The sequence below is a fragment of the Ixodes scapularis genome, unplaced genomic scaffold, assembly GCF_016920785.2.
Source record: "Ixodes scapularis isolate PalLabHiFi unplaced genomic scaffold, ASM1692078v2 PGA_scaffold3__209_contigs__length_174095766, whole genome shotgun sequence".
NCBI classification, from domain to species: domain Eukaryota; kingdom Metazoa; phylum Arthropoda; class Arachnida; order Ixodida; family Ixodidae; genus Ixodes; species Ixodes scapularis.
The window spans coordinates 117,469,764-117,485,489 of NW_024609868.1; the positions used below are offsets into that span (position 1 = coordinate 117,469,764).

General features: G+C 45.3%; 1 protein-coding gene across 1 annotated transcript in view; it reads left to right on the forward strand.

The window, feature by feature from the left end:
- LOC120837598 (cubilin-like) overlaps window positions 1-15,726 on the forward strand; it is a 201,256-nt gene that overhangs the window by 124,527 nt on the left and 61,003 nt on the right. The gene's annotated exons all lie outside the window — the stretch shown is intronic.

The following is a 15,726-nucleotide window of genomic DNA, read 5'->3' on the forward strand; positions in this document are numbered from 1 at the left end:
TTTCCTTTGTAAGTCAGCGCCCTGTTTGTGTGTTTCCCCATCCTGGGGACCTAATCTGGACACTTAGCGGAAAAGTAGGTGAGAAATCCGGCCAATCTAAGCCGTCGGATTTCTCGCCAACTTTTCTGCCAAGTGTCCAGAATAGGGCCCCTGGTCCTACGTTTTTTAGCGCTGTTTCCACCAAACAATTTTTTTAAGAAACTTATAGTAGCATATTAAACTGAGGTTGCTATGAAAGATGTGCTTTCAATTTTCATCTGATCGAGGAGTTTTATCTCAAACTAAATACATAAAATGAGAGTAAATGAATGTGCACACATAGACGGATACGGGATACTGCTTTGCAATATGGTGTAGAGATGACCATCACAAAAGGCATCGTTGAGCTAAAAAGCACACAATGATGCGTACACATCTGCTGTTTGCCTCAAAGAAAGCCTTGCTTTTGAGGAGTCGAATTTTCGAAAGGGCCTATTAGGCCGTGGAGTCTGTCAACTATGTTATTGAGAGCTCAACCTTTGCTTGATTTAATGCAAAACATCTCGGGCTACTGACAAAATTCAAGAACATCGCCATATAAAACGTTTATATTTGAGTTTGGAATTAAACGACTTTAAACCTATAACATCAGGTCTCCCAGAGCACCCGCGGTCGGGTTTGCTTGGAGCTGAAGAAAACATTGAGGCTAATATGCACCTGGCAATGACAATGTTAAACGGCGAAAGCTGATTTTATTACTGAAAAAAAAATCAATTCAACGTTACATTTAGTACAAAAATATATATTGCCACCAATGATAATTAATGAGCGGGGAATTGACAGAAAGAAACTAAACGTTTATTGTGGAAAACTTGTGCTCGAACAAAAGAGAGAGAGAGAGAGAGAAAATAAAAAAAAGAAGAAAGAGGCAGCGTTGCAGGCGTCAATACTGGCGTAGTATCGCGGGATCGAGTGCTAAAGCTGGACTGACTCTTCACGGCGTGCCACAGCTCTTAAGGCTTTCCTGGTAACCTAGGATATTCGACCATGATTGCTCTGGAACTATACACTGTGTGCATGAACGATCTACATAATTTTCAACCATTCTAGAACGTTCTATTAACTTGGGGAAAGATAAAAGCAATAGGTTATGACAGGGATTGAACCCAGGCAACCTGCGTGGGAGCCAAGCACGTTGTCGACCTGGCTACGCGGACAATTGTTCTTCTTTATTGCAAGACTAAGCTACGCAGGCGGCTTTAACCCCCCCTACCCCCCCCCCCCCCCCACCCTTTCCCCCCGCCCTCCGTTCCTTTTAAAACTATTTTAAAAGGCGTATTCTGCCGGTGCTAAATAATACGAAACCAGTCACAATGATAAGCAAGAGTGCAAAGCCCAGTCCTGCAGAATCGGGGCCTTGTGCCGCTGCACAGTTTCCCTTCTAGGCCAGGGGGTCACCTGGGTCGGTGGGGTCCAGGCTGGCGGTGCCGTAGGCCTCCTTGTCTTGTCACTTTCCATGTTATGTTGGTTAACTTCCTCCGGCTCCTGGACGTTGCAGGCTATGGCGTACGTGCGCACACAGAAGGAGGCTGAGGCAACCTGGGGCAGAGCGACTTTCGAGCGGGCTCCTGCACAAGCGCGTTCGCTCCGTACAATTTCAGCTAATAAGGAAGCCTCTCCTCCTTCATACCGTTTGTGAGCGTCATCCGAACGAGCCTCGTCTTCCTTTGTATGCCCTCAAAAAACAATCTCGAGTGAACTTTCTCTTGCGCGACGTCTATGACTTTGCCGAACTGCTCGAGTGCCCTTCTTACGAATTCATCGAGCACTTGAAAGGGCGCCCAATAGAACATGAGGTTCACGTCGCTAACGTCCGGTTCTATGACGAGGCAGTTTTTTTTTAATTTGAAGCTTGCTTATTTTTATTATATTTTTTTTTTCGCAGCTGAGGATCGAAGAGTGAGTGTCCAAATGGGATTCATGTGAAATGTCCGAACGCCTTAATGTCCTAGACCAAGGCGAGTCGCGCTATCTCATTCCGAGAATCGTACAGTCTATAGAGCCTTTCAAACACTTCCCGGTGTAAAAAAAACTGAGTTTAAGGCGGCAGTACCTAAGGTCAGAGGTTGCAGGAGTATCTTGTAGACCCTTGGCACATCACAAGCAGAAGAATCGCGGCCTGACACGGCCACTGAAAACGCTCCGACGGAGCTCATGATGCCACACTCTTAAAAAAGGACGTAGCCGTCCGCACGCTTCGTGCACCCGAAGTACGATGTCGTGGTACCATTGAAATCTCTTCCACCAGGCTTAGACAGTGATCAACAACAATGTAAGACATGCACAGTCTCGCAGAATAACAAACGTCATGGTGCGGGTCTCAAGATAGATCTCAACTTCTGTAGTGCACACTCAAGTCGGTGTTATTAGGTGGCCCTCGGCGGATCGTCTTTGCGAACCATCCCACGGCGTCGTCACTTCCCGAATACGTCGTGAAAGCCTCCCACCCAAAACAGAATAGTCTATTCAGGTTCCCCCGACTGCAGACGCTTTCTGGCCGCCGATGTTCACGTTAAGGCTTTTGGGTGCCGTTGCAGCAGAGTCGATCCGATGCCTATCGTCTTTCGAGTGGGAGCTCTTCGACATTCTTGGAGGATTTTTACGCCGTCGGTCTACGGCAATTTCACCTGCAGGGGTTTCCGCGCTTAGTTTTTCCGGTGAGACAAGGACGACAAGCTCTCCCAACGAGAACGACGAGGGGTCGGCGCTTGACGTGGGGGGAACGGCGATCGGGATCCCTGAGTCGGTTGCTGCACTCGATCTACCTGGCGTTGGGGATTCTATGGCGCTAGAGGTTCACGCAGAGGTGTCGCCATGTACGGACGCGGCGCTGGTGGTAATCGCTGTACCATTGTGGTGTAGCTTAATGCGAGCTCCTCCGGTGCTACTATAGTGACGGGAGCCTCAGGCTAGAAAGTTCTGTAGACCTCCTCCCGGACGACCTCGGCGAGTGAGGTGAGGACGGGCGTTCAGCAGCGGGTAGAAGAAGAAGAAGAAGGTTTTTATGTCGCAAATTTCATATCTACAAATGCTGTGAATGGCATCTGGATCGATAGCCACGAGGCTAATTTTGGATCATATAAAAAATGTGCTTTTTCTTTTAAATCCAAGTTAGGAACGGTGCAAGAAATACCATAAAAAATGCAAAAGTGTGAAAATATGAAATAAAGGCAACGATGCGAAACAAAACAAATGTATAAAACGTCGGACCTATGCAGGGAGCCAAGAAACTATATGAATAGATATTGTGTTCAACAGAGCCAACAAAGACTCAGCTAGGTGAACTATAAGAGTCAGATAGTATATAGGTTTTTATTGATTCTTCATTTTCTGTCAGACATTTTATTGAGCGTGGTAGATTATTCCATATTTTCGCCACAATAAAGGGAAGGCTTCAACGTCTATATGTGTTGGATATTTTAGGTAAGTTAAGGTTACTATTCTTAACATGCCTTGTATTTCTATTAGGAAAACTGAGTATAGAAGAGTGGTACGGAGTGTTCGTATATATTACCCTCTTGACCAATATTGCAAATTTGTAATCTCTAGCTTGAATAAAACGTATGATGTTAAGTTCTTTAAATATTGGCGAAGACGGGGCAGTTCTCGGTGCTGATGCTTTATGCGCATGGCCCTTTTCTGTAATACAATATTAAGTGTGCAGTACGATATATAAGTGTGTCGCTTTCACTCCACACAGTAGGTTAAATGCGGGTGGAAAATGTTTAAGTAAATTAGGCGCAGTGCTGCTTTCTTAAAGTGTTTTCGTGCTTGGATCAGTGTGAAGCACCCGAAAGATAGCTTCTTGCAGACTGCTTCTATGTGATGTACCCAATGCAGGGATGGGCAGTATTTCAAATACTTGTGTGTATTTTTCATTTGTATTTATTACAAATTGGGTAATGTATTTGACGTGTGTATTTAAATACTAAAACGTGGGTATTTCAAATACAATTGTAATTAAATACAATTTTGTGGGCGAAAATACATCCCTCAAATTTATTGTCACGACAATTCTTGTTTTTATGCACGTGGTCGTAAGATATAGTCTCCATCCTTTTTTTGGCCATGGGGCTTTCTTCTTTTTCTCCTCCGGTTTTATTTTAAACGCACTGTCCAGAGCAGGAAAAAAACTACGTTCCGCACCGGGGGAATGCAGTGTCTCTCAATCAAGCACAAGCGTTTAGTGACTTTGTGATTACGGTGCTAGTCCAGGGCAAGAATAGTGACGAAATCGACGTTCACGGGCAGATCGGCTGAATAATTAAGTGCCTGTGACAACTTGGTATGCTTTCCATCCTGATTTCCATCCATATTTTTGCCTGGAACATTCTAAATGCGCGGGTCGTCCAGATTTTTGTAACTGGTGCGAGTTGCAACAATAAAAAATTCTCTAGCTATTGCTGCGCGTCTTGATCCGCTCGGTCCTTTGTTGGTCTGTACCAAAATGTAATCGACAAAAAAAGCTGCTTGAAGCTTTGTACTTTCTTCACCTATAACGTCCAAGCTGATTACATTTTTTTGTGATTATATTTCTATTACGTTACTTGAGCCTCGCACAACTCCCGAGTGTGCGATGCAAAATTAAAATGGGATACCCAGAAACCCGTTGCAGGTGCCCTGAGATCGCTGACGCAAATTTTGAGGAATGTATTTGGAAAAGTATATTGAGGAGACCAAATACATTTGGTTGTATTTTTGATCTTGTACTTAAATGCTTTCTTGGAAATGTAATTAGATTTGTAATTAAATACATTTCTGACGAAGTATTTTTGTATTTGTATTTCGATACATATTTGCATGTATTTTGCCCATCCCTGACCCAATGCATTGATGAGTCCGATGTTACACCTAAGTATTTATATGTGTCACCCTGGCAGAGAGTTTTGTCACTTGCAGGTTACACATGTTAGATAATTGCTTTTGACTTGAAGAAAAAAAATGAATTTAGTCTTCTTAATGTTTAGCGCTAATTTGTTGGCGTCAAACCACCTTAACGTTCTCGCAAGATCTTCATTCGCAAGGGTTTCGGCTTCCACCACCGAGTTGCAGCTGATTAAGAGTGCTGTGTCATCAGCATACCGTATTGTTTTTGCATGGGTAATTAAATTAGCATAGTCATTTACATATAAAGAAAAGAAAATAGGACCGAGCACAGAGCCCTCTGGCGCTCCAGCCTTCACATCTTTCAGGGTTGACTTTTCGTTAATTATGTCTACAAATTGCTTCCGGTTTGCTAAATAACTAAGGAAGAACGAAACTGCCGGACCTCGGAACCCATAACGCTCTAGCTTAATCAGAAAAATGTTGTGGTCTACGATATCGAAGGCTTTTTAATGTCGAGAAATACGCCTATAGTAATCTGGCCCTTATCGAAAGCTTGGTTTATTATCTCGGTTACAGAATGAATTGCGGTGTTAGTTTGCGAAGGCCATGCTGCTGTGATGCCACTATTTGGTATTTTTTAATAAATTATATTATTTTATTAGCAATCAATTTTTCAAAAAAATATCAATGGCGGGTAAAAGTGTAATCGGGCGTTAATTTTCCACAGAGTTGGGTTCATCCCTTTTATAGATAAGTCCAACTCTACCAACCTTCCACTCATCTGGGAAAACACCACTCAAAAATGGCTGACTAAATATTTCTTTGTAATGTTTCACTCAATATATCTATATTGGCCTTCAGTATATTAACAGATATCTCATCATGCCCTACAGCGTTGTTCGAGGACATTTCTTTAGTGATATGAATAATTTCTTTAGTTATTTTTTTAAAGACAGAGCTGTTATTCAAAAGCGTAGGCAAAAAAAAAAGAAAACACAAAAAAACATCATTCTTATGATTAACATTAGGCCTAATATTGCTGCTTATGCTAAAAAAAATACATTACATTTTTCTGCAAGAACTACCTGGCTAGATTTTAGAACCGAGAGATCAGGTACTACGCGACATTTCTGGGATGATTTCGTAACAGAAATATTGATGGACCCTATTTCTTTGGAATTTCCTTTTGCTTTCAAGATCCGGTTGCTCTAATACTTATTTTTTTGTTTGGGCATTAAGGCAACTGATAGGTTGTGTGCAACTTTGTATTGCTGTTTAGTACCTAATGTCCCTATTTTACTTCATCTTTTGTCGCAAGTGTTCCCTTAGTTTTAATACATCCAGTTTTTCTGGGGTCATCAAAGGGCAAATAGGCTGTGCAAAATTAGAGATTCCACGGGAGTTAAAGTTTGCTTTAACAAAGCTACAGTTTAAGGCATAGGGAAACTGTTTATAGGCGTTGTTAATATCACTGACTACGGTTTCAGTGAAGCCTTTTCCTTGTATAAGTTGTCTGGTTTTTTCAAATTATACCCCTTGTATATTATACGGAAGTGGCCTATCAGGCAGTGGCTGAGGGTTAGAAGCAATGATATAGACCGGAAAGTGATCCGCAATGTTTTCGGTGATAACTCCGGCCTCTATTGATTCCTTATCAAAGTTTGACGAAATATAGTTAATTGAAGTACCCAACCCCAGTGACGTCACTGGGGTTGGGTCGTTGATATGATTATGAAAGCCATAGGAAGCTATATCAACGACCCAACCCCAGTGACGTCACTGGGGTTGGGTCGTTGATATGATTATGAAAGCCATAGGAAGCTATAAGGTTTTGATATTCATTACTAGAGCAGTCAGCTGTGTTTATGGTGAAATCGCCACATATTATTGCTTGCTTACTCATGGCAGAAGAGGGCCGGAGTACATCTTCCAGTTTTATCAAAAACAACTCCATTCGAGAGCCTGGCGGCCTGTAAATCACCCCCACCCCCCCAGTGACTTTGGTTTCCAGTTCAACGAATAGCATCACGTATTCGCCAGTTTTTGTTTCTGTTATTTCTTCCACTCTTTTATACATTGTTCCTTCGGACAGATAAAATGCCACGCCCCCACCTTTCGAATCAGCCGCCCTTGGCAATAATAACAAACTGTAGCTTGGCAGGTTCACAAACTCATCACCCTGCAATCATGTCTCTGGTAATCCTATGATACTACATCAAAATTTCAGCCGAGTTAGCAAGGCCGTTAGTGTGTCATAATTCCGATTAAGACTTCCAACATTGCAGTGAAGGAGGTTGAGAGTGTCGAATCGTGCGCCATGCATTGAACCTAATATGATCCCTTATATAAGGGATCATATTAGGTTCAATGCACGGCGCACGATTCGATTCGCACGCGTCAGCGTCAGCGTCAGTATCCGCGTCACTACTTCAAAGTAGCTTACACAATCTTGGCAGGGTCATCTCGGGAGACAATGTGCACGACGCTTGCGTTTTCAGCCTTCCTCGCTAGAAGTTTTGACTGAGCGACCCCCACGAATTTCCAACTTTTTTCTTTCTTTTTGGCGATCGCCATGCCGAGGAGAACCTTGTATTCTGGGCACAAGTGGTCATTGACATAGAATGGAGCTTCATCTGCGAATCCAAGTTGGCTAGTGGTCAGTTGTTTTTTCTTTGCTGCTTGCAAAAGGTTGTCTCATGCTGTTCTGGACACAAGCGGTACAATAACGTTAGTACTACCGCGTTCCTTCTTTGGCGCGCGGTGAACAACGTCAATGTCAGACGGTTGCACCTTGACTCCTACCTTGCCTTCAATTAGCTGTAAAGTTTCAGTCAGGGATTTGTCTTTTAGTTGTGGGATGCCCTTGATTTCAATGTTATTCTTTCTTGAATATTATTTGAGCTCCGTGATTTCTTTTCGTGCATTGGCAAGTGACTGGTTTAGTCCTTCTTTTTCCAATTTTAGACCCTCATGCGCCTTTTTCAAGGCTTCCAACTCCTGCTTTGCTCCTCGAAGTTTCTCGAAATTGGCATTTATGAAAGTCACGCTTTTAACGACATCGTCAAGTTCCTTTTTCAAGGCATTATCAGTCTTGTTCATCTCTTTTTTCATCACCTCGCGTGCGTCCGTCATAAGTTTGTACTACTCTTTTATCGTGGGCGGTGGTTTTTCCCCATCTATGCAAAAAAAAAAAAAAAAAACAGCGAGCGATCCAAGGCTGGCCTAAGTTTCGGACGAGAAAGAGCTCCCGAATCTGCAAAACGATGACGAGCAGATTAGAGCTGATGCTGCGACCCGTTCCTGCCTGGATCGCTCGCTGTTGTGTCCGGTGCTACACAGCGGGGAGCCTTCGTCGGAACGAAGGCTCCCCGCTGTGTAGCGCAGGCGCGTTGACGAGCTGTGATGCGGCGATTCCGAGGCCCAAGTTTATTTATTTATTTATTTATTTATTTCAGATACCCTCAGGGCCAAAGGCATTGTGCCTCTTGCGGCTGTCAGTTGTGCCTCTTGCGGCTGTCACGTGTCGATCCCGTTGATATGCGCTTGACCAACACCTCCTAGACAAGAAGGCCGTAGCGCTCTTCTCGTGACGTCGCAAAGGAAGGCTATAGAAGGCGCGCGTCGAAGTGAAGGCAACGCGCCTGGATCGACCGTCGTAATGCGCTTTTAGTCACATACGCGTGTCTTGTTAGCTAAAATAAAAGCTGCACAAAGCAACGGGCCTAGCAATTATTTCATTACACGGGAAAAAAATTACACCGCTAACTAATCGGTAGGAAATCGCACGAGGTATGGCTATAAGACGTTCATAGAAAAATGTCATTGCCTTAAGTCTAAAACATTGAGTCACGCACTTAATGCTGTAGGAATGCAGATTTTATACAGAAATACTTGGACAAAATTGCGAAACACGCAGTGTTTAGGCACAGCAAAACAGACCACAGTTAAAAACAGGTAGACGTAATCAACGCGGACAGGGCTAGACAAGTGTTACTAACAATCATGTAAGCGATGTTATTGCAGGCAGTCACTGAATTCTTGCATTATAGCCCGGCCACACGGCAAAATTAATGTAATTTTAATCGAACGACATTATGGAGTCCACAAATCAGCTTGCGACGCTCGTATAATCACTCAAGACCGCGAGCTGAATAAATTTCATATCATTTAATGAAAATACATTCACTTTTCCTGGCGGCAGGGGTACTAAACTTACTGCTTACAGTCAACTAATTTACTTCTCCTTATGGGCTCGAGCCTCGAGCTGCCTTATAACAAAATAAGACTTATTTTGTACACAATAATACTATTAGCTTAATACAGTTAAGATTCTAGTATAAACACTGTAGAGGTAATAAAATAACATCCGTGTAAATAAACATATAACCAGATCTCAACGCACTTTCAATAATTCCACAAACTTGTTTTTCACCTTCCAGTGAAAGCTAGATTACCACGCATATTTAGAAATGGTGACGCAACTGCACACGGATAACGGCAAAGAACAAAATTTCATTCTATCACAAAATCTAAAAAAAAGCATGATTGCAGCACTTTACTCGCGTCCAACATGACCAATGAATCCCGTAATAAGTTGTTTCTCACCTGTCAATTGTATTCATACGTCCCACAAGATCCATGACGAAAACCTTTGATCACGAACTCCTACAAGTCTCTCTCTGTGGAGAGAGAGGTCTATCGATAATCGACCAGTGTCAGTGTTGGCTAGTTGTCACACGTGTCACTCAAACCATAGCAGGACTTGTTCCACGAATCTACGTAAATGCCATATAGTATCAAGCGAACACAAGAAAAACTACCCCAGACTGCGGTGACAAGTCTCAGAAGTACCACGCACCTGCCACACACGAGAGCAGCGGCGACGAAAGGATTAACGTTGTCGACCCTAATCTTGTTCGTGTGCGCTCCCTGCGGCGATGATTGGATTTTTTTTTGTTCCCTTTCCTTCTGAAATGTCTCGGCGTTCCTTTTCAGGCAGCCAGCAGCTCACACACAACGTAAATTTACCAGATTCGAAGTACGCGCATGAGGGAAGGTGTCGCATCAGAGGCGTTTCATTCGAAAACTGTGGGGTGCTGCGGGACTGCACGTAGTCCCGCGGTTACGGGAAAACTGATAAATATAAATTCGGTATTTTCAACCTTGGTAACGCATTGTATATTACGTTTATCTTATATATATATATATATAATAAATTTTACAAGACTGCGTTTTTAAAACGTATATTAATGTCGAATAAACGCGCAAGAACACCACCGCGTCGCTTGAGAAAAAACATTTTTTTCACGTCGAGAGCAGATATTTTTACAGATAGTTGCGCCATGGCCTTAGCGAAGAAGGCCGTAGCGCTCCCAGTGACGTAACCACTGGGAGCGCTACGGCCTTCTTCTCTGGGAGGTGTTGGCTTTACCAAGCGTTGCTTCCAGGGGCCAGCACACTGCGAGACGATGACGAGCAGATTAGCGCTGATGCTGCGACCCGTTCCTGCCTGGATCGCTCGCTGTTGTCTTTGCGGAGCTTTTTCCGGTCTACATCGCGGACGACCTCCCAATGGCTGTTCACACGGGCGGTGTTCAGGTCCAGTCGGGAAGGTGCGACGGTGGGAGCAGCAGGCGCGTCGGCGATTCGCTGATAATGGCTTTCTCTGGCTGACAGTGTGCCCTCGATGTTGGTGACTTCGGTACAAAAAGCTGTCTACGGTCGTCGGGGGATTGCGGACTAGGCTTCCGAAAATTTCACTTTTCACGCCACTCACGAAGGCGCGAAGTTTCTTCCCATCGGCGACCTCCGGATTGGCTCGGGCACTTATGCGCACGACATCTTCAAAAAAGCTGGTCACGCTTTTATTATGGCCTTGCGTCCCTGCTCGAAGAAGGTCCTCCGCTCTCTGCCAACGGCGGTGGTTTATAAACGTCCGATTCAATTCGACGGCGCAGGAATCTCAAAATAAAGGAAGCTTCGTGGTTCTCAAACCAGTGCCTCTCAGTGGCTTCAAGTGAGAAGTAGAGGATCCGAACAGGCTACGCGTTCATAATGCTGCATTCAGTCCTTCACATCCTCATGGGTTTCCCCGTGAATGGACGTGGGAGTGCGGAGAGTGACAGGCAGGATGACGACGAGTGGGGTCGTTACCGTCGGGGTCTTCTTTAGTTTCTGCCACAGGGGGCTAAAATCCGAAGGTTGACCGTTGGTGCGTTGGCTTGCTCGGAATTTGGCGTCTTCTACGAAGGGTAGTCTTCCGGGACTGAGCACCTAACCTGGTTGGCTTGTTTTCCGAGGATTGCGCTTCACGGGCATAAAATGCAATGCTCCTTCACCAAAATGTCACGAATGACAATTGATAAGGCAACAAATGGACAGAAAAATTTTTTTTTTGATGTGGAAAACTTGTGCCGGAACAAGAAAAAAAAAAAGAGACAGCGTCGCAGGGGTTGATGGCAACATAGTACCGGTATCGAGTGCTGGAGCGAGACTGACTGCACGGCACGGCAGACCTTCTCTCAAGGCTTCCCCTAAAGCCTAGAATATTGGACCTCGAGTGTTCTGAAAATATACATTCTGTGCATGAACAAAATGCACGTTTCTTAAACACCATTTTATCTTCTATTAAATAGGGGAAGATGAAAAAACAGGTCATCGCAGGGACCGAACCGGCCACCTGCGTGGATGCCAAGAACGCAGCTGACTTAGCAACGCCGACTCGGCTACGCAGGCGGCAATGTCACCACTCAAAAATGGGATAGCTGCGTTTACGGCAATAAGTGAAGGTTTATGTAACATTTTTCGTGTTCCGCGGAGCGCCAGATTACGCACTTGACTAATGGTGCTTCCATAGCACGTTTTCTTAATTTTGAGTTCATTCCCCGCCTGTTACTTAAACTCCACAATACTCAAATTTGCCTGGTCTACGTGTGGAGCTGACGTCTCGCTCAAGTTTTCATAGAACATTGTTTAACATCTTCTGTTTGTGTGCACAGTCCAATATATATAAATAGACACGCCCGCCGCTCCAGGAATGTAAGGATCAAATCTTGTACCACAGTATTGAAATGTTGGCCTGAGATGTCCATCCTCGCCACGCGCTAGGCAGTACATCCAAATTCAATTAGACCGCAAAGACATACTACGTCCTCCTCGTCAAGGCGGTAGACATGGGATACATACTGGCTGTCACGGTTCAATGACCAACCGTTGGAGAATAAAAAAAAAGTGCAGGATGATGGAGCCAATCATGCTAAAATACACAAAGTGAAGACAGAAAGCTAATATAAAAAAGTACAGCAGTTATCAATACTCCCTCATATTCGCCTTCCTTTGCCTTTCCTTTGCTTCCGAAGAACACAGCCAGGGTTCACTCCGGGTACTTAGCTTCTTTGGCCTGGCCATGGGGCCAATTTCGAAATAAGGGTCGTGGGCTAATCTTCCTGTGAATACTGTCGGCTACGAGGTTGCGGGTTCACAGTAAGTCATTGGCACCTCCGTCCATTTAGTATCTGCACCATGTCCATATGCTTTGTAGTTCACCGGCACCCACGCACTCCGTAACATTGCACAGGGTGGCCTTACTTCTCGGAGTTTCCCAAGTCCACCGAGGAATCTGGAACCTCGCCAAGCTGTAGCAGGATAATCGAGAGCAGCAGAAAACTATGGCTCCTTGGGGAAATCCAGCGAAGCATGGCGAGGTGCACGCAGGGGAACCGCGTCTCACCAAGAGATCAGACGCTGCGAGGTCAGTAGAACCATCCGGCAGGGAAGGTCCCGCTTGCGCTGGAGGCGCTGAACTGGTTCCATAAATATGTACAGGTGCAGGAACTGCAGGAACCGTAGGAGGAAAAAGTATACCACCCTCATCATCATCATCCCATCCTCGTCCCTATTTGGTTCTATCCCGCCTACGCGGCGATCAGATTGCTCGGTCGGTGCTGCTGATGGTATACGTCAATCAGGTCAGTCTGGGCCTTGAAATACTCGGTGGTGGTCTCTTTTCGTGTCGCAGCCGAGAATCGCAGTCACTGGTTTGGGTCAACACCGAATCTGTCACTCGTAAGTTCGTCGGGATCCATGAGGTTGCTCTGGTCGCTGCTTAGAGTCCCACCCACACCAGCGCCGTGTCATTGCCCTCCTTTCCATTTGTTCGGTGGTCGCCGAGCCTTCGCCGGGTCGTCGCCCGGTTCCTTTCAGTGGCTTCGGTGCACCATCCCGAAGCTGCGCCCCTCTTGGGTCGTTAACAAGATCTGGACTCCGTTACTTCTAATGATCTTTTCACCTCCCGCCTCTTGTCTGCTTCTTTTTCCTTTAACTTTAGGACTTAGCATTCAATACGGCGATGCCTTCGGTGGCGATCAGGGCGGCAGGATGGAGTGTCTCAGCGGTGCTGGAGCGAGGCCAGCCGCTGGCGCACTCGCCCCAGAACGACTCCGAGGTTCAATCTTCTGCAGAATGACCGCCTGCCGTTCTTCAAAACTCGCGCTTCTCTTTTTTTTTTTTTTTTTGGCCGTGAAACGTGACATTGGCATAGCATGTTTATTCACGATTTAAATCAAATCCAACTACTTCGTTTTTGTTAGAACTAGGACGCGTTCCGCGTTCTCTTTAAATTCCAAAAATCCTCAAGAATGAGCTTCAGATTCCGTTTGATCAAAATCTTAGAAAACCTATGAACACCGCATTGGAGCTTTTCCCGAATAAGAAAAAAAAAATCCAAGCTTCACAAAAAAGAACATCTTTGTTTAAAGCTTCATTTAGTATTCACACTAAATGAAGAAAAATAAATAAATATTATCTTGTTTCGTTTTGTTGTCGCTACAGGGAGCTTCTCCAATTATTCGGCTCACTTCTATGTCCCCCTAGAAAGTCGAGAAATTTCATGAACGACTTTTTTTTTTCTTTTTTTTTTAATAAACCTTGATATATTTAAATGTTTTGTCCGACACCAAAATACTATACCGAAATACTTTGAATATGTGGGGAAATATTAAACCCTGATGGAATAATACCGAAAGAAACCTAAACCGAAAAACACGAAACGCTATGCATAACCTACCGAATAAAAATTAAACGACCTGCGGCTGTCCCGAACGTCTAGCTGATAATAAATTATTACGGACAAATGCCCAAGGTAATCTCGGAAATCATTTAAATTAAACGTTTTGCCCTAACAAGGAAGCTGGTCTCGGGCAAACAATCTTCTTTTGAAATATCATTAACTGTCGTGAAAGGTAGAGTCACATTCATTCAGTTTGAAGTTGTGGGATCTTGCTAGCTACCACCTAACACAGGTACCGATAGAGTTACCAAAGGGTTGTCTCAACAGCGGCGGCGATCTCAAAGGAGCCGTTTAGGGCTACATTACCGCGGGTCGGTTCGATTAAAGGGGTTATGACACGAAAATTAAACAGATAGATTGTTCTGGAAATGGAATGTGCATAGGCTACTTAGTATATACACTAAGTTTCGCGATTTTTAGAGTTCTGGTAATTATTCAATTTACGAATTTTTATCATTTTCATCTGGCAACCAGGCAACACTGCCCAAGTTAGTCACACCATGGTGTCCATAAACCACGTGACCATGAACGCTCTCTCATTCTAGGCGCCCCCATGATCGCCCAAGCTCTCCTCGCCGCGTTACGATCAAAACCGCCAACGCAACTCGGCAACCCGAACGTTATTCTCGCTCTCGCCCCCGGCCCGTTGACCTTCCACCCTGCACGCGCCTGCGAAATATTCCCGGACAACGGTGACCACGGCGAGTCCGTCCGTAACTCGTCGTCACTGGAGCTGGTCGCCAGCGGTTCGCAGTCAAAATGCACAGCTTCCAACAGCTCTTGATAGCAATAAATCTCATCGCTGCTGCGATCAATGTCGAACACTTTGACAAGGCGAGCGATGCCGTAGACGTAATCGCCACGGACGGCATGCTCGAAACGTGGAAGGTAAACGAGGAAGCTGAGGCTCGAGACGCCAAGAGAGCCAAGTCTGTGAGTGCGTGCAAGGAGACACCGATCTGGAGGCTGCCTACGTGGCAAGCCTCTAGCTCCGCTCGAATCCGCCCCTCCGAGGGACTCGCATATAAATCGATTTATCAACGAAACTATCGCGCCATTTTCATTACAAATTTAGCAGGAATATAGGAATATACAATGGGTCCCAGCAGTATAGTTATCTCATATTTCATTTTTGGCGTGTCATAACCCCTTTAATTACCTCCTTCGGTGCCAATGATCGACTACCTCATCTCACTCTCTCGAATATAGCAGAAGAGAAGACACGTACCAGAGTAAGGACAGCCCAAAAGCATTTATTATAACACACTTAAAATGAACCACTATGTCCCCATCCAAAATGCCCCCCGCGCCGGCATGGTAAGAAAAGGTCTTTACCTGGCCAGACGCGGGGTTCCGGAGAGCCAAGACCGGGGAAGCATCGGAGAAGTCGCCAACACACGTCCTATCTCTTTCGCGGTCAACCGAACGAGTCCCTTTCCCCAATGCGGGAAAACAAGAGGCGAAACCTCCTCGCCTGTCGGCAGTGATTCGCATCCGAGCGGGGGGACGGAAAGAGGTCCCCCCGGGAGAGAGTGAGAGGAGAGCCCCCCAAGCCAGGCGGCCCTCCGCCTCACGAAAAGGTCGGAGCTCACGGCGAAGGAGGCCGAGTGTTCCGACCCGCGGCCGTTATCACAGCAATCGGGGAAAGGAGACCAGAGGAATCCCCACAAAGTTTGGCTTGCTCGTGAAGGACCATTCTGGGCACAAAATCTGTGCATCGCTACGCGCAGATAAGCGGAGGGATAAGAGAGGACGAGAGCTTCCGGGGGCGTGACGCCCCCGGAAGCTCTCGT